Genomic DNA, 19,094 nt, shown 5'->3' with positions numbered 1-19,094 from the left:
TCATATGGTTATTCATCCGTTTTACGTTACCAGGAAGAAACTACTGAAACAAGAGAAGCACTGATGCAAATATTTGTACTGCCGGATAGGCTACTTGGTACATGGCCGCCCATAAGCAGAATTTCAGAGGGGGTCTTACCTGGTCTAATCGGCACTTCCAATGCTGTATTGCTGGCGGAATGGCACTTCCATTCAGCCAGGGGGGGGTAGCTGGAGCCCCCTCTGCCCCCCCATAGTATGCAACAAACAATAATAACGAATCTGAAACCTGACTTCGGATTGCATTTTTCTCTCCTATCTTACAAAGGAGGGTATTTAAAAGCCAAGATTTTTTTCTGGAAGGGGCTAAGACTACACAAAACCTTACTGACACGTGCTCTTTGAGAAAATTTTCTATTTAGTCATGCTTTTTGAAGAAATGTATGACCCAATGGAATATGTGGCCCGGGTGGAAGTTTCGTGGAAATGACGATAATGCCGTTATCCTAAATTCCGTTACCCCTGAGTGAGGGTTCTTTAGCACATAAAGTAATTTTTTTTTCCACGCACAAAGAAAAAAAAAAGGTTCTTTGTATTGTTATTAATTCAAAGAAACAAAGTTTTTCCGAGGGAAGTAAAGAGAGAAGTTGAAACTTAAAACGAAAAAAAAAATATTACTTCACAGCCTATCTAACATATATCAATAAAACTAATACAAATAAATCAACTGGTGATATTTTCCTATGTTTATAACGTTACAGAAAACTAGCGCTTTACTGAAAACCCAAAATCCAAGTAGAAAAAATAAGAATATTGATTTGGGAGTCAAAAGTAAATACGTAGCCTTCCAATATCAAATTAATCTATAACACTTTTCATAGGTGAGATCAGCATCTTGATCTCACCTAGTATTATTCGAAATGAAGAACATATCAACCGTAATATGAGCTCTGGAAATCTAATTATTTCTCTCAATAAAACGGAGAATTTTAAGTTGTGATACAAATTCTAAAGGGAGTCTGTAGTGACACGTCGAACTTGCTTACAAAATAATCATGAAATGTCCTTTTCAGGTCCAAAATGACAGTCATTCATTGAACTGAGCTCATTGTGCAGAAGTGGTGTCAAATTAAAACGAAAAAAAGAATATAAATAAAACAAAAATCTAAAAATGCTTTATTTTTATACTGTTAAAAGTGTACTTAAAAGGTTGGCTTTTAACGTACCAAAACTCCTATATTGTTTTGTGTTTTCAGTAAAGCACTAGGTTTCTGTAATGCTACAAAGATAGGGAAATATCACCAGTTGATTTATTTGCATTAGTTTTATTGATATATGTTAGACAGGCTGTGAAGTAATAATTTGTGTTCGTTTTAAGTTTCAACTTCGCTCTTTACTTCCCTTGGAAAACCTTTTTTTAATTAATCTATGCTCTTTTTTGATTAAAATTTAATTTAGAAGCAAAACTGCTATGACCTCTTTTTCAAACAGTTCGTGGTAACGAACTGTAAGTAAGGAGCGACCCGGCTCAATGGTAACCGAAACTCTAGAAAATGGGTTTTTGATACCAATAGATATATCAAAAGAATCAGATTTCAATGCTGATTTCAAATATATAATGTTCATCAAGTTTAGTGCTACTCATCAAAAGTGAATCGAATGAGAAAAGTTGTCTAGTTTTCGAAAAAAGAGGGTGAGAAACCCTAAAAAACTTACAACCTTAATGAAATTTACATCGTTTTATTCAGAGTATCAGAAAACCTTACTTTAGAGATTTCAATCTCCTATCTGCAAAAATGAGGAATTTTCAATTTTTTAACAGAAGAAAGATCACTGAGGCGTGTTTATTTGTTTGTTTGTTTTTTTTGTTTTTTTTTCCCCAGGGGTGATCGTATTGACCAATTGTTCCCAAAATATCGTGGAAGGGCTCCAACGAACGGAAATTAAACGTTTTAGTTCCTTTTTTATCTGACCAAAAAAAATGGAGGGCAACGAGGCCCCTTCCCAAGCTCAACTTTTTCCCTAAGTTGCCTAATAAACATTTGGAGATAGCCATTTTTTTTAACATGGTCAAAAATATGATAAATATGTCTTTTAGGATGACTTAATCCCCCGACGTTCCCAGAGGGAGGGCTAAAAGTTATGAACTTTACCCAATGTTATTGGGTAAAGTATACAGATAACCAATAGTATTGGTTATTGGGAAGTATACAGAAGTTTTCAGGAGGTTTTTTTTCTGGTAGTGGCAGGGAAGGGTGGGTCGGTGGTTATGTTGGAGGATCTGTTCATGAAGGAAGTTTTCATGGGGGAAGGGAAATTGCCAGGAAGGGGGCGCCGGACTTGCCAGCATTATTTATTGGTTATTGGGAAGTATACAACCATTTTCAGGAAGGATTTTTTCTGGAGGGGGGGCTTGAGGAGGGGGTTACTCTGGAGAATATTTCCGTTGAGGATGTTTCTTTGGGGTAAGGGATATTTCTATGAAGGGGGCGCCGGATTTCCAAGCATTATTTAAAAAACGATCAGAAATTAAATAAAAAAACAAGTTTTTTAACTGAAATGTAAGAAGGAATATTAGAACTTAAAACGAACAGAAATTATAACGTATGTGAGGGGGTTCTCCTCCAAGTCAATACCTCGCTCTTTACGCTACAGTTTTTATTTTAGTGCTTTCAAAAGAGCTATCTATTCTAATTAAACGGCCTTTGTGATTCAGGGGTTTGTGAATTAATTTTTTTTTAACTTTTAACGTAAATAGCGTGGTATTGACTAAGGGGAGAACCCCCTCATATACGTAATAACATATACGTAATAAAAAAAAACAATAAAAAAGCAAGCGATATGGCTCAATAGTAATCGAAACTTTTAAAAACGGAATTGTGATGTCAACAAAAGTATCAAAAGAATGTGTTTATAATGCTGATTCTAAATATATAAATTTTATTAAGTTTAGTATTACTCATCAAAGGCTACGAGCCTGAGAAAATTTACTCGATTTTTAAAGAGGGGAAACATCCCCTACAAGTGAAAGAATTTTAATGAAAATCACACCGTCAGATTCAGCGTATCAGAAAACCCTATTACATAGGTTTCAAGCTCATATCTGCAAAAATCTGCAACTTTGTATTTTTTGCCAGAAGAAAAATATACGAATATAGAAGTTAGTTACGTAAGTTAATTTGTAAAGACATCCATTCAGCAAAGGAAAAGTAAAATTTTTATGCAAATAAAAGCTGCATTAACTAAAAAACGATCAGAAATTAAATAAAAAAAAACAAGTTTTTTAAACTGAAAGTAAGGAGCGACATTAAAACTTAAAACGAACAGAAATTAGTCCGTATATGAAAGGGGCTGTCCCCTCCTCAACGCCTCGCTCTTTACGCTAAAGATTGACTCTGTCTCACAACTTTATTTTTTAAAACAATAAAAAACTTTAGCGTAAAGAGCGAAGCGTTGAGGAGGGAACAGCCCCTTTCATATACGGAATAATTTCTGTTCGTTTTAAGTTTTAATGTCGCTCCTTACTTTCAGTTTAAAAAACTTGTTTTTTTTTATTTAATATTTATACGGAGCGATTTCTGTTCGTTTTAAGTCTTAAGGTTGGTCCTTAGTTTCAGTTGAAAACTTTTTTTATATAATTTCTGATCACCTCCAATCTAGGGGAGATAAGACATCTCAACTCAAACCTTATTAAGGAGCAGAACTAAGAACCCGTACAAGAATTGAAGAATATCATGTTTAGAGTGGAAAAAAATAATCAAAACATAATGTCGTTTTTTTTGTTAAAAAAAAAATAAAAAAGAAGAAATAGGTTTAGGTTTTTTCAATTCTTACAAAAAAAAGTTCTTTAATTCTTTGTTTTAAGAAATTAAATTTAGTAGCATTTAAGAAAGTAGCTCCAGGCGAGTAGCTACGACACAAAAGGTTAACTGAGTGGACAGGTTTACGTATCGACATACTTACGGAAAATTTTGCTAGCTCAACAGAAATGTGCCTTTAGGCTTAGGGATTTATTTGACCTGTCCCTAAATAAAAAACCACTCATTACTCAGGAATGAATGAAAATTTCAAAAAAGATCATTTAAAACTAATAAACTAATATATTATAAACTAAGTATTATATAAACTAAGTATTAATAAACTAAGTCTGTTTTCATTTCACAAATTTTGGGAAGAATTGCCTGAATTCTCCAAGAGAACTATTTTCATTTGTCTTTCTTCCTCTTTGAATACACAATCTTACGTATGGAGAGAAAATTACGGTGGAATTGTCAAGTTAATAATTTGAATAAGTAAGTATAACAATAAATAATCCATATTTTATTACACAACTTTGAGTGGTTCCAGAACCACATCCCTACACTTCTCCAACCCCTAAGTGGTAGGGGGTTCGTGTCAGGGGCGTAATTTTCTATGGGGCATAGGGGAAAACTTCCCCTCCCAGACCTCAGTGTACCCCCCTCCTTCCCAGCTTAAATTTAGTTTAAACTAAGATAAGCCTGCATAATTCAAACACCCACTGAAACAGGTCATTTTTCTTTAGTACATCTTTACCTTTCTTATTACTATGATATGCCAGATGCCCCGGTACTGATATACCCGATCTCAATACCTGCCCATTACCAGTACGCCCAATAACAATACGACATACCAATACGCGTGATATCGATACGTCCGATACCGATACAGCGTACAGCCCTTTCCCCAGGAACTATGGAGGGTCATACAGTCACAAATATCATAGATATCGTCCCTTTGAGCTATATTGAACAAAATGGCTCTCTCAAAATTTTGATTGGATGACTTTGGGAGGAGAGGGCCTGTAGGGAGGGGAAGGGCTATTTGCCTTCCAATCTTTTTGGCCACTTAAAAAGGGCACAATGAAATTCAATTTTCGTTCGAATGAGCTATTACTCATCTCTCTGTAATGTTTTAGTTACCCCCTAGACATGGTTGAAAAAAAAGAAAAAAAAAACGGGAGACAGAATAGTGCTACCGACGTAAAAAAGTGATTTTCCTTGTTGTTCAACGAGGGGGCTGTAATACCCCTATTCATGGTTTTCAACCATGCAGATTCCAATGATACAATTTTCATTTTGATCAGACGCCATTTTTTAAGCTTTTTTTAATCACTATGATTTTTTTTTCGCTTTAATAAACTTTTACTTTTAAGACGAACCGAAATAATAGTTACCATTCGTGAATCAGTGTTAAATGACAATTTTTTTTACTATGTAGTTTTTCTCTAAACGCATTTTCAACTTTCGGTTACTATGGGCTGTGACACTCTGTAATGAAAAGTAGGGAATCCCTTGATTTTTATAGAGTTTCCCTGCGTTTTGGTTAATAAAAAAATATTTTGACGCTTAAGCAGAAACCTGCTTGCTCTGATTTTTTTTGGTTCTTGTCTAGAATCTGAAAACACAAAAAGTGGCATAATGATGTATAAAACTTTGTAATAGGAATAAGAAACTTTGTAAAAATCTCGGAGATTTCAGATGAGGGCGCAGCTCCCATTTTAAATTCCAAATCTATCTGAACGGAGTTTTAGCTGATCATGTATGATGTTTTCAACCTAAAGTGATTTTTTTCATCATTTGTCAGGTAGACAGCTTGCTAAGTACAGTGCCTCTGTGGTTTTAATATAAGTAATATACTTTAAAATTGCCCAGAATTACCTTCAAAAAGGGCCCAAAAATAGCACGCGTTCCCAAATTTGAGCTAAAAAGGACAAAAAATAATCGATAGGCTTGAAACTAATATCCTTAGGTCCTTGGAACAAGGAAATGTAAGTACATATTTTTTTTTTTAATTGGTGCCTCCGAAATGGGAACCCAAAATGGGACTTTTTTTTACAGCTTGAAATTTACTTACCTATCTGAAAATATGGGGAAAATAACTTTACTTTTCGTTCAGCTTAAAACTTGTATTTGCAAGTCATTGGGACAAGTGGCCTCTTCACATAAAAATTCAAAACATATTGGTTTACGAGAAAATGGGGCCCAAAAAGGATCAAAAAGTTTTATTTTCCCGAACAGCTTGAACCTATATGATCCGTAAGTCTTTGGGTCAAGAAGGCTCAGAAACAGAGAAAGCAAACTTGAAAGACTAGTCTGACTCACCTGAAAACGGGTCAAAAATGTGTAGTTTTTTTTCTGATCGACCACGCCTCAGAACATTTTTAATTAGCCCTGACCAGAAGAAGCTGCTGGACTTAGAGTGTTTTTGGCCATCACAAGCCAAATGAATGAAGGTTATAGATACCCAAAAATGAGCCAATTAGTATTGTGTCTCCTATTGGCTTGAAAGTTCAATCCAAAATTTCATGGCCCACGTAGATCTCTGTGCTGAAAAAAAATGAAATTAATTTTGGCTGTAATGATTCGTGACAAAGTAAGAAAAAAAGTTTGTACTTACAGACCGTGTAGAATGGATGAAGGCAGTTCCCCTTAGTCTGGTGAATAAAGACATGGCTTTTGATCGAAAAATTGGTTATATCAATACTAGAGCAAGAAAATCCCCCCCCCCAAAGAAAAAATTGCTTTCTTTCCAATTGACATGAAACTTACATGGTATATAAACAAACATGAGAGGACCTCAATTTTTGAGGTCCTCTCAAAACAACATAAGAGGACCCTTTTTTTTTTTTTTTTTTTTTTTTTTTTTTTTTTTTTTAGATTTGTGATGTTTCAAGTGGGCCCAATTTTCTTCTCTGGTCAGCTTGTATTTTACTCGGCCTGTAGACTGAGGGAAATGGGCTTAAGAGATAGAAAAAAAAACAGAATTGTGTTAATTTCTGACGCTTCAAAATGAGCCAAATATTAATTTTTTTTCGATTGGGTCGAAAGTTTCAGCATATGAAGACAGGACCACGTGGATCTCAATAAGGACCACAGATTTTGAAATAAAAGTCTCAGTTGTATCAACTCGTGATGCAAAAAATTTGAATGTCCAGACATTAGCTTCAACCAGCCTCAATGAAGCCTCAATGGAAACAACAATTTTGGAAATAAACTTGGGTTCATTGATTTGTGACATTCAATTATTTTTTTTATTAAGAGAACATAATAGGACCTTCTTTTACAGATGACCATCAAATATGCTTATTTAAACGATAAAACAAAAAAAAATACGATAAAATTATTTACGATAAAACAAAAAAAAAATCTTCTGGAAATTCATACATTAGCACAGGTCTATATTCAAGGCTGTTTACAGGTTTGGGTCAGGATGGTTCAACCCCCCATAGCTGCCCCTCAATCTTTTTAGTCACTTGAAAAGGGCACTAGAACTTTTAATTTCCGTTCGATTGAGCCATCTGCTGATCTTTTAAATTGGTTCGATACGATCGCGCCTGGGGAAAAAAACTAACAAACAAATAAACACGCTTCCGTGATCCACAAAATTCAAAATTCCACATTATTATAGATACAAGCTTGAAACTACTTCACAGTAAGGTTCTGTGTTACGCTGAATCTTGTGGTGTGATGTTCGTTAAGACTCTTTGACAAAAAAAAACGAACAAACAAAAAAATAAACACGCATCCGTGATCTTTCTTCTGTCAAAAATGCAAAATTTCACGGTTTTGAGCTCATAACTTCTACAACAAGGTTCTCGGATACGCTGAATCTGGTGGTGTGATTTTTATCACTTGAATTTAAAGGGGGGGTTTCCCCAATTTTCCAGAAAATCAGGCGAATTTTCTCAGGCTCAAAACTTTTGACGGGTAACACTAAACTTGATGAATCGTATTTATTTGGAATCAGCATATTAATCCAATTTTTTTGAAGCATCTATTGATATCAAAATTCCGTTTTGTAGAGTTTCGGTTAGCCTATTATTAAGCCGAGTCGCTTCTTACTTACAGTTCGTTACCACGAACTGTTTGAAATAATCAATAGGTTGGTTTGCTTGTTAAGGCCTGCTTTGGGTCAGACACACTAAATTTGTCTAATAATTTCATGACTGGTTTAAAAAAAAAGAATCTATCGACATTTCCGTGTTGAGATCAGAGACAAGTAACAACTCTTCAAAACCTGCTTTTCCTCTAATCCTCTTTGTAGACTTAAGACATGGGAAGAAAACTGGTCATAAGAAGATGAGAACTTTTTGCCTATTCAATAAGGCGAGATACAGTAATCTCCCTGTTCAGCTAGAGCAGGAAGTTTGCTCGAAAGAATTTTCAATAAGCTTCTCAAAATCAGCGCCGTACTTAATAATTGGAATCAAAAGAAGCAACAAGTATAAAAATACCATTTCCGTGAAGCGTCAAGAACATAGAAACAAAAACACTTTTTGCCCCCTATCCCATCTTAGGTCTATTCACACCTTAAAACCGAAATTTTCCAAGGTTTTTCTTTTGTTAGTGTTACCACGATGAAAAACTTGTCTTTCAACAAGTGAAATGACATCATTTTTATACAATCCTAAAAACGGCTTATGCCAGATTTGCCTCTCGCCCGGACTATTTGTCTTGGCTTTTTCTACAATTAGCTACGACTTGATGCCCGCAACTACTTGATTTTTAATTAAGCCCACACAAGCCCCTAAGAAAGATCAAAATTACTGCCTGTGCTTTATTTAAACACAGACAGACATAACAAATAACAATAAATAACAAAGGTATTTAGTTAGATTTGACAACGCTATTCATCCGTAAAACTTCAAAGATCAGAAATCTGTTAATTTCCAAATACTGCTGCCTCTCTTTGAGCCTTCCTGGAGGTTCTTCTTCTTTTTGAAGCTGCTTCTTTTTCAGATGTTTGGTGCCATTCGTGTTTAAAGCTTATTTTCTCACTAGTTTTTCACACACTTTTTTTTTGGCACCTGCTTCCACCATAAATTGCGTAACTGCATAAGATTTTATTTCCTTAAAATTTTGAATTCGCAATTTTTTAAATTATGTAGATATATTATGCTGTACAAGTCCCCACTTAACAGATTCAAACAATCAGATTTGAGTTTCACTGTCCTTGGTAATTTGAATTTTTTCTTTTAAAAAATTTTCAGAATTTTTCTCCCCATTGGTCAGAGAAGACTGATCTAAACAATCTTTGGTTCCTCATTTTATGATATGGTCGGTTACCCTAGGTTCACACCAACAATAAAAATTACAGCGATAGGCCAAATTTGTGAAGATAAAAAACCTAGCCATCCATTTACACGGATATTACCGTTGTGTGGAATATTACCGTTGCTCGTTACACTAAAGTTTCTTATTGTTTTAAAAACAAAGTTGGGAGACAGAGTCAAACTTTAGTGTAAAGAGCGAGGCTTTGAGGAGGGGACAGCCCCTTTCATATACGGAATAATTTCTGTTCGTTTTAAGTTTTAATGTCGCTCCTTACTTTCAGTTAAAAAATACTTTTTTTATTCAATTTCTGAACCTTTTTTGAATTAATGCAGCTTTGATTTTGGCTCACCGTACATGAAAAAATAAAACGAAATTTGCATATTAATTTTACTTTTTTTGGCTAAATGGCTTTCTCGAAGTTTTTGATCTGACGCAACTTACGAATTAACTTATGTAACGAACTTCTATATTTGTAGATTTTCATTATGTATATTAGGGGGTTTGCCCCCTAGTCAATAACTCGCTCTTTGCGCTAAAGTTCAAATTTTTTCCATTTTTTTAAGAATGACCCCTTAATCACAAAGGCCGTTAATTAGAATAAATAGGTCTGATGAAAGTACAAAAAAACTTAGCGTAAAGAGTGATATAATTGATAGGGGGCGAACCCAATCATATACATAATAATTTCTGTTCGTTTTAAGTTTTGATTTTGCTCCTTACTTTAGGTTGAAAAAAAAATAGTTTTTTTTATTTAATTTCTGATCGTTTTTTTTTAATAATGCTGGGAAATCACGCGCTGCCTTCATAGCAATGTCCCTTCCCCCATGAAAAATTCCTCCATGGAAAGATCCTCTGACTTAACCCCCTACCCCCCCCCCCACCCAACTACCAGAAAAAATTCCCCCTGAAAACTTCTGTATAGGGCAAAGTTCATAACTTGCAAACCTTCCCCCGGGGACTGTGGGGGATTAAGTCATCCTCAAAGATATGGTTATTGTATTTTTCGACCATGCTGAACAATATGGCTATATCAAAATTTTGATCGGGTGACTTTGGAAAAAAATGAGCGCAAGAAGGGGCCTAGTTGCCCTCCATTTTTTTGCCGATAGGAGCTTGAAACTTCTATAGTAGGGTTCTCTGATACTCTGAATCTGATGGTGTGATCAAACAGTTCGTGGTAGCGAACTATCAGTAAGGAGCGACCCGGCTCAATAGTAACCAAAGTCTAAAAAGAGGAATTTTGACACCAATAGATACATCAAAATAATCAGATTTTTATGCTGATTTCAAATATATAGGTTTCATCAAGTTTAGTCTTACCTTTAAAAGTTACATGCCTGAGAAAATTCGCCTTATTTTCGAAAAAAAGGGGAAACACCCCCTAAAAGTCGTAGAACTTTAATGGAAATCACATTATTAGATTCAGCGTATCAGAGAACCCTACTATAGAAGTTTCAAACTCCTATCTGCAAAATTGTGGAATTTTGTATTTTTTTTTACCAGAAGAAAGATCACGGATACGTATTTATTTGTTTTTTTCCCCAGGGGTGATCGTATCGACTCAGTGGTCCTAGAATATCGCGAGAGTGCTCCTTTAAACGGAAATTAAAAGTTTTACTGCCCTTTTATAGTGACCAAGAAATGGAGGGCAACTTGGCCCCCTCCCATGCTCATTTTTCCCATAGTCATCCGATCAAAATTTTGAGATAGCTATTTTGTTCAGTATGATTGAAAAATACAATAGCTATGTCTTTGAGGATGACTTAATCCCCCATAGTCCCTGGGAGAAGGTCTGCAAGTTATAAACTTTGCCCAATGGTTACATGTCGTATTAGTTATTGGGAAGTATACAGAAGTTTTCAGGGGGGATTTTATCTGTTATTTGCGGGTGGGGGGGGAGATCGGGTGTTAAGTGGGAGGATCTTTCCATGGACGACATTTTTTCAACTGAAACGACAACGACAATTTTTTCAACTGAAAGTAAGGAGCAAAATCAAAACTTAAAGCGAACAGAAGTTATTACGTATATGATTGGGTTTGCCCCCTAGTCATTAACTCCCTATTTATGGCAAAGTTTTTTTTTTATACTTTCATCAGAGCTATTTATTCTAATCCCCGGCCTTTGTGATTAAGGGGTCATTCTTAAAGAATCAGAACAAAATTTGAACTTTAGCGTAAACAGCCAGGTATTGACTAGGGGGTGAACTCCCTAATATACGTAATACAAATATACGAATATAGAAGTTCATTACGTAAGTTAATTCGTAAGTTAAGTCAGAAAACAATTTCGAGAACGTCATTTAGCCAAAAACAAAGTAAACTTAATATGCAAATTTCGTCTTGATTATTCATGTACGGTGAGCCAAAATCAAAGCCGCATTAATTCAAAAACGATTAGAAATTAAATAAAAAACAAGTTTTTTTTAACTGAAAGTGAGAAGCGACATTAAAACTTAAAGCGAACAGAAATTATTCCGTATATGAAAGCGGCTGTCCCTTCCTCAACGCCTCGCTCTTTACGCTAAAGTTTGACTCTGTCTCACAACTTTATTTTTTAAAATAATAAAAACTTTAGCGTAAAGAGCGAGGCGTTAAGGAGGGGACAGCCCCTTTGACATACGAAATAATTTCTGTTCGTTTTAAGTTTTAATCTCGCTCCTTACTTTCGATTAAAAAAACTTGTTTTTTTATTTAATTTTCATTAAAGTTCTATGAATTTTAGAGGGTGTTTCCCCCTTTTATCGAAAATATGGCAAATTTTCTCAGGTAACTTTTCACGTAACTTTTGATGAGTAAGACTAAACTTGATTGAACTTATATATTTGAAATAAGCATAAAAATCTGATTCTTTTCATGTATCTATTGGTATCAAAATTCCATTTGTTTAGTTTCAGTTAGCCTACTATTGAGCCGGCTCGCTCCTTACTTACAGTTCGTTACCATGAACTGTTTGATTGAAAAAGCCGGAACTGTTATGATTTGTTTCAAATTTTAAACACTGGAAAGCTTCAATCGTGATTTTATTTTAAAGCACAAGTGAAAACTTTAGCTCAGATCAACGATTCTAAACTAAGAATCATAGGCAGCGCAATAGCGCTGTGGGCACAATGTATTATTTTTTATTTTTTTTTCGTGGTCTTATACCAGGGCAATTCGTATCAAAGGAGTTGTCGTAGAAACTTCGAAAAGGGCTCATTCGATTGGAAATTGGAGTGGCTAGTGCCCTTTTTAATAGTCAAAAGTGAGTGGAGGAACTCTCGCCCCCCGCCCCCACCCCCATCATTCTCTCAAACACATCCAATCCAAATTTTGAAATAGCCATTTTGTTCCGCGTTGTTGATTTCCAGATAGAAAATATGTTTCTGAGGAGGACACTGCACCACAACCCTCAGGGCAAGGGTGTTAAGTTATGCCCTGGGGGCATATAAGAACGATGCTGGCACAATGTATTATTTTTTTTTTTACCTTTAGAGCAGGGCACTTCGTATCGAAGACGTTGTCGTAGAAACTTCGAAAAGGGCTCATTTAATTGGAAATTGGAGTGTCTTGTGCCCTTTTTAATAGTCGAAAGCGATTGGAAGGCAACTAACACCCCTTCCACGCCCATCGTTTTCCGAAACATACCCCATCAAAGTTTTGAGATAGCCACTTAGTTCAGCTTAGATGATTTCCACATAGAATTAAGGATTTTGTAGAGGATACTCCCCCCAAGCCTTCAGGGCAAGGGTTGTAAGTTATGCCCTTGGGGCATATAAGTTTTTTTTTTTTAATCTTTGTCGTTGAAACTTTACAAAAGGCTCATTCGATTGGAAATCCAAAGGGCGTGTGCCCTTTTTAATAGTCGCAAGTGATTTGAGGGCAACTAACCCCCCTCTCACGCCCACCTTTTCCCCAAACACATCTAATGAAAATTTTTAGATAGCCATTTTATTCAACGTAGTTGAAAGTTTTGGAAATCAGATCTTTAAGGATGACAATCGCTCCCTCCCCCCACAACCCTCAGGGCAAGGGTTGTAAGTTATGCCCTGGGGGCATATAAGGTTTTAATTGAAAGCGTTGACCTAGAAACTTCAAAAGGGCTCATTCAATTGGAAAGTAAATGGGCTAGTGCCTTTTTAATAGTTGAAAGTGATTGGAGAGCGACTAACGCCCCTCTCACGCCCACCATTTTCTCAAACACGTCCAATCAAAATTTTGAGATATCCATTTTGTTCAACGTAGTTGAAAATTCTGGAAATTAGGTCTTTTAGGACGATAACCCCCTCAGAGCCCTCAGCGCAAAGGTTGTAAGTTATGCCCTGGGGGCATATAAGTTTTATATAGAAAGTTGTTGTAGAAATTTCAAAAAGGGCTCATTTTATTGGAAATTGAAATTGCCCTTTTAATTTAATAGTCGAAAGTGAGTGGATGGTAATTAACCCCCTTCTCACGCCCACCATTTCCCCAAGAAAATTCAATCAAAGTTTATAGATAGCCATTTTGTTCAAAGTAGTTGGAAGTTCTGGAAATTATGCATTTAAGGATCACAAATCTCCCAGAGCCCTCAGGACAAAGGTTGTAAGTTATGCCCTGGGGGCATATAAGGTTTGTATAGATAGAGTTGTCGTAAAAACTTCAAAAGTGGCTCATTCAATTGGAAATTGAGAGGGCTAGTGCCCTTTTAAATAGTCGAAAGTGATTGGAGGGTAACTTAACCCCCCTCTCACACCCACCATTCCCCCAAACACATCCAATCAAAATTTTTCAGATAGCCATTTTTTTCAACGTAGTAGAAAGTTCTGGAAATTAGGTCTTTGAGGATGACCATCCCCCCCCCACCCTCAGGGCAAGGGTTGTAAGTTATGCCTTAGGGACATTTAAAGTTTTTATTGAAAGCGTTGTCGTAGAAACCTCAAAAGGGCTCATTTCACTAGACATTGAAAGGTCTAGTGCCTTTTTTTAATAGATGACAATGATTGGAGAGTAACTAACGCCCCTCTCATGCCCAATATTTCCTCAAACACATCCAATCACAATTTTGAGATAGCCGTTTCGTTTAACATAGTTGAAAGTTCTGGAAAATAGGTCTTTGAGGATGACAACCCCCCTAACAGCCCTTAGGGTAAGGGTTGTAATTTGTGCCCTGGGGGAATATAAGGTGTTTTTAGAAAGTGTTGCTGTAGAAACTCAAAAAGGGCTCATTCGATTGAAAATCGAAAGGCCTAGTGCCCTTTTTAATAGTCGAAAGTGATTGGAAGGCTTGACATTTTTATAGTAAAGATCGATGTGGGTATAATGTATTATTTTTATTATTATTTTTTTGTTTTTGTTTAGACCAGGGCACGAAGGGTGTTGTCGTAGGAACTTTAAAAAGGGTTCATTCGATTGAAAATAGAAAGGGCGAATGCCCTTTTTAATAGTCGAAAGTGATTAGAGGGCAACTAATCCCCCACTCACGCCCACACACCCATTTGCCCAGAATGTTTAAAAACTAAATGTTGCCTTAAGATTAAATGAAAATGCACTGTGTTACTGCTAATTCCCAATAAGGCATCTCAGCAGAATCCCAAGAACGACTGAGGGTATTATGTTCAAACTTTCGGGGCTACTTCTGCTCTTAAAATCTAACCAAATCAAAATAGCGTAAGTGTATCCAAGCTATCAAAGCAAGTAAACAGATTGTTTTGCGAATGGTATAAAGTTTTCCATCTCAGGTCAACTAGAGGAGGTATGAAACTAATTTAAACACTACTATTTATGTCCAGATTTTTAAAAGGGTGTATGTTGTTAAAATTGCTGAAAATTTTTCTCCAGCATACAAATAGCAGGCCAAATTATAAAGTCTTAAAAAAACGAAAAGATTTAAAGTATTTTTTTTTTTTTACCTGAAACGACTATGTCAATATAAAACGAACAGAAATTAATTTAAAAAATTTTCTACAATATAAGTTTTTCAAAGAAAAGTAAAGAACTCCATTAAAAAAAATGAGCAAAAATAAAATCAAATAATCTTCCAAGCATGAAACTACCACAAATCAGCATCGAAAAATAAATGAAACCCAAAACGAACAGAAATTACAATAAATAGCCGAGTCAGAAGTAGAGAGCTATCTTATACTCGTGACAGGGCTCCTTATTTGGGCATAGAGTCATTAGGGAGAATGAATGCGTAATGAGGTCAATGACATGGAACACCTGTGCTGTCAGTCATTAATCAAATTGTTTCCGGGGAAGTTAATTAATGTCTGAAAGATGACGTCAAGTTAATTAAAGTCTTTGGAGTTCGACCAGAATTGTTTCCAGGGCAAAGTTTAGATCACACGTGACAGCTGATGTCATGATTGATTGTTTTGACACGAAAGGGGAATTAATTTGTTGTTTCTAAGGGGAATTATTGATTCACGAAAGGGGAATTAATTTATTGTTTCCAAAGAGAATTGTTTCCGAGCGAATGTCTATATTAATGTCTTTGGAGTTTTACCAAGAGAATTGTTTCCGAGCGGATGTTTTGATCTTAGCAATGAAGAGATTGATTCACGAAAGGGTTTCCAAATAATTTCAAATGTGACAGCGCAGAGATGCCAAAACAAAGGGAATACGCTGAAGCTACGATTAGGAGTTATTTGGGCGAAACCGTTTTAGACATTTTAGGGAATTATTTCGGCGAAACAGATAGAGACATTTTAAAAGATTATTTTAGAAGAGGTTTTAGAAAAAGATTTGAGGGTGAAACTCTGCGGTCGTTATAATACACAAGTTCCATTTAAATAGTGTCGTGAGGTCCTCTACCCCAACCCCAATGGTTCCACATAACCTACGGGTCCTAATAACCCACCCCAACCCCGAAGGAAATCCCCGGTCCACAAATGTCCCCCCGGCTCCCAAAGGGCCCCCGGACCCCCCAATGTTATGTTATGTTATGTTATGCTGTGTTATGTTATGTTATGGTATGGTATGTTATGTTATGTTATGCTATGTTATGTTATGTTATGTTATGTTATGCTATGATATGCTATGCTATGCTATGTTATGTTATGTTATGTTATGTTATGTTGTGTTATGTTATGTTATGCTATGTTATGTTATGTTATGTTATGATATGTTACACTTTGTTATGCTATGTTTTGCTATGTTATGTTATGCTATGTCATGTAATGTTTTTTTATGTTATATTATGTTATGTTATGTTATACCTTTCAAAAGACATTTCAGAGCAAGTTCCTTTCTTAATATCCCTCCTAAAGCCATTTTCCAACTTGAAGTACTCATTCTTTTCATCACAACCTTCACAGTTACATTCTCTTGATTTTTCAAAGTTCCTTTTGAATTTCTTTCATTGAAATGCAAGAGTTGGATTATTTTAGTAGTGTTTTGTCGTGGTTTACATTGTCAAAGTTACATTTTTTTGATTTTTCAATGTGCATTTTGGATTTTTTTCGTTGAAATGTAAGAGTTGGAATATTTCAGTATTGTTTGGTTGTGGTTTACCTTGTCACAGTTACATCCTCTTGATTTTTCAAAACTCCTTTTGGTTTTTTTTCCTTTAAAAGCAAGAGTTGGAATTATTTCAGTAGTGTTTTGTCGTGGTTTACCTTGTCAGAGTTACATTTTCTTGATTTTTCAAAGATCATTGTGGATTTCTTTCGTTGAAATGCAAGAGTTGGAATATTTCAGTAGTGTTTTGTCGTGGTTTACCTTGTCAAAGTTACATTCTCTTGATTTTTCAAAGTTCATTTTGAATTTTTTCGTTGAAATGCAAGAGTTGGAATATTTCAGTAGTGTTTGGTTGTGGTTTACCGTGCCACAGTTACATTCTCTTGATTTTTCAAAGTTCATTTTGAATTTCATTCATTGAAATGCAAGAGTTGGAATATTTTAGTAGTGTTTTGTCGTGGTTTACCTTGTCACAGTTACATTCTCTTGATTTTTCAAAGTTCATTTTGGATTTCTTTCATTGAAATGCAAGAGTTGAAATATTTCAGTAGCGTTTTGTAGGGGTTTACCATGTCACAGTTACATTCTCTTGATTTTTCAAAGTTCATTTTGAATTTGTTTCCTTGAAATGCAAGAGTGGGATTATTTCAGGAGCGTTTTGTAGTGGTTTACCATGTAACAGTTACAGTCTCATGATTTTTCGAAGTTCATTTTGAATTTCTTTTATTGAAATGCAAGAGTTGGAATATTTCAGTAGTGTTATGTCGGGGTTTACCTTGTCAGAGTTACATTTTCTGGATTTTTCAAAGTTCCTTTCGGTTTTCTTTCATTGAAATGCAAGAGTTGGAATATTTCAATAGTGTTTTGTTGTGGTTTACCTTGTCTCAGTTACATTTTCTTGATTTTTCAAAGTTCATTTCGTTTTCTTTCGTTGAAATGCTAGAGTTGGAATATTTCAGTAGTGTTTTGTCGTGGTTTACCTTGTCACAGTTACATTCTCTTGATTGTTCAAAGTTCAGTTTGGATTTTTTTCGTTGAAATGCAAGAGTTGGAATATTCCAGTAGCGTTTTGTCGTGGTTTACCTTGTCACAGTTACATTCTCTTGATTTTTCAAAGTTCATTTTGAATTTCATTCGTTGAAATGCAAGAGCTGGAATATTTCAGTAGTGTTTTGTTGTGGTTTATCTTGTCTCAGTTACATTTCCTTGATTTTTCAAAGTTCATTTAGGTTTTCTTTCGTTGAAATGCAAGAGTTGGACTATTTCAGTAGCGTTTTGTTGTGGTTTATCTTGTCGCACTTACATTCTCATGATGTTTCAAAGTTCATTTTGGTTTTCTTTCGTTGAAATGCAAGAGTTGGAATATTCCAGTAGCGTTTTGTCGTGGTTTACCTTGTCACAGTTACATTCTCTTGATTTTTCAAAGTTCATTTTGGATTTCTTTCCTTGAAATGCAAGAGTTGGAATATTTCAGTAGCGTTTTGTAGTGATTTACCTTGTCACAGTTACATTCTCTTGATTTTTCAAAGTTCATTTTGAATTTGTTTCCTTGAAATGCAAGAGTTGGATTATTTCAGTAGCGTTTTGTAGTGGTTTACCTTGTCACAGTTACATTATCTTGATTTTTCAAAGTTCATTTTGAGTTTCTTTCATTGAAATGCAAGAGTTGGAATATTTCAGTAGTGTTTTGTTGTGGTTTATCTTGTCATACTTACATTCTCATGATGTTTCAAAGTTCATTTTGGTTGTCTTTCGTTGAAATGCAAGAGTTGGAATATTCCAGTAGCGTTTTGTCGTGGTTTACCTTGTCACAGTTACATTCTCTTGATTTTTCAAAGTTCATTTTGAATTTCTTTCACTGAAATGCAAGAGTGGGATTATTTCAGTAGTGTTTTGTCGTGGTTTACCTTATCACAGTTACATTCTCTTGATTTTTCAAAGTTCATTTTGGATTTCTCTCATTGAAATACAAGAGTTGGAATATTCTAGTAGTGTTTTGTTGTGGTTTACCTTGTCACAGCTACATTCTCTTGATTTTTCAAAGTTCATTTTGAATTTCATTCATTGAAATGCAAGAGTTGGAATATTTCAGTAGTGTTTTGTCATGGTTTACCTTGTCACAGTTTCATTTCCTTAATTTTTCAAAATTTATTCTCATTTTCATTCACTCAAATGCAGGAGTTGGAATATTTCATTAGTGTTTTCTTGTAGTTTACCCTTTCACAGTTACATTTTCTTGATTTTTCAAAGTTCATTTTGAATTCCTTTCTTTGAAATGCAAGAGTTGAATTATTTCAGTAGTGTTTTGTCGTGGTTTACCTTGTCACAGTTACATTCTCTTGATTTTCAAAGTTCATTTTGGATTTATCTCGTTGAAATGCAAGAGTTGAATTGTTTCAGTTGTGTCTTGTCCTGGTTTACCTTGTCACAGTTACATTCTCTTGATTTTTCAAAGTTCATTTTGGATTTCTTTCGTTGAATTGCAAGAGTTAGAATATTTCAGTAGTGTTTTGCCATGGTTTACCTTGTCACAGCTACATTCTCTTGATTTTTCAAAGTTCATTTTGAATTTCTTTCATTGAAATGCAAGAGTCGGATTATTTCAGTAGTGTTTTATCGTGGTTTACC

At 35.2% G+C, this 19,094-nt stretch overlaps 1 protein-coding gene across 1 annotated transcript in view; it reads left to right on the top strand.

Moving 5' to 3' along the window:
* Positions 1 to 19,094, top strand: part of LOC148952579 (putative G protein-coupled receptor CG31760) — a 578,976-nt gene that overhangs the window by 413,271 nt on the left and 146,611 nt on the right. The gene's annotated exons all lie outside the window — the stretch shown is intronic.

This window comes from Artemia sp. Qi Xiang Cuo, chromosome 5, assembly GCF_049724085.1.
Source record: "Artemia sp. Qi Xiang Cuo chromosome 5, ASM4972408v1, whole genome shotgun sequence".
NCBI classification, from domain to species: Eukaryota; Metazoa; Arthropoda; class Branchiopoda; order Anostraca; family Artemiidae; genus Artemia; species Artemia sp. Qi Xiang Cuo.
Note: the sequence above shows the minus strand (reverse complement) of the source record. Positions and strands in the feature narration are given on the sequence as shown.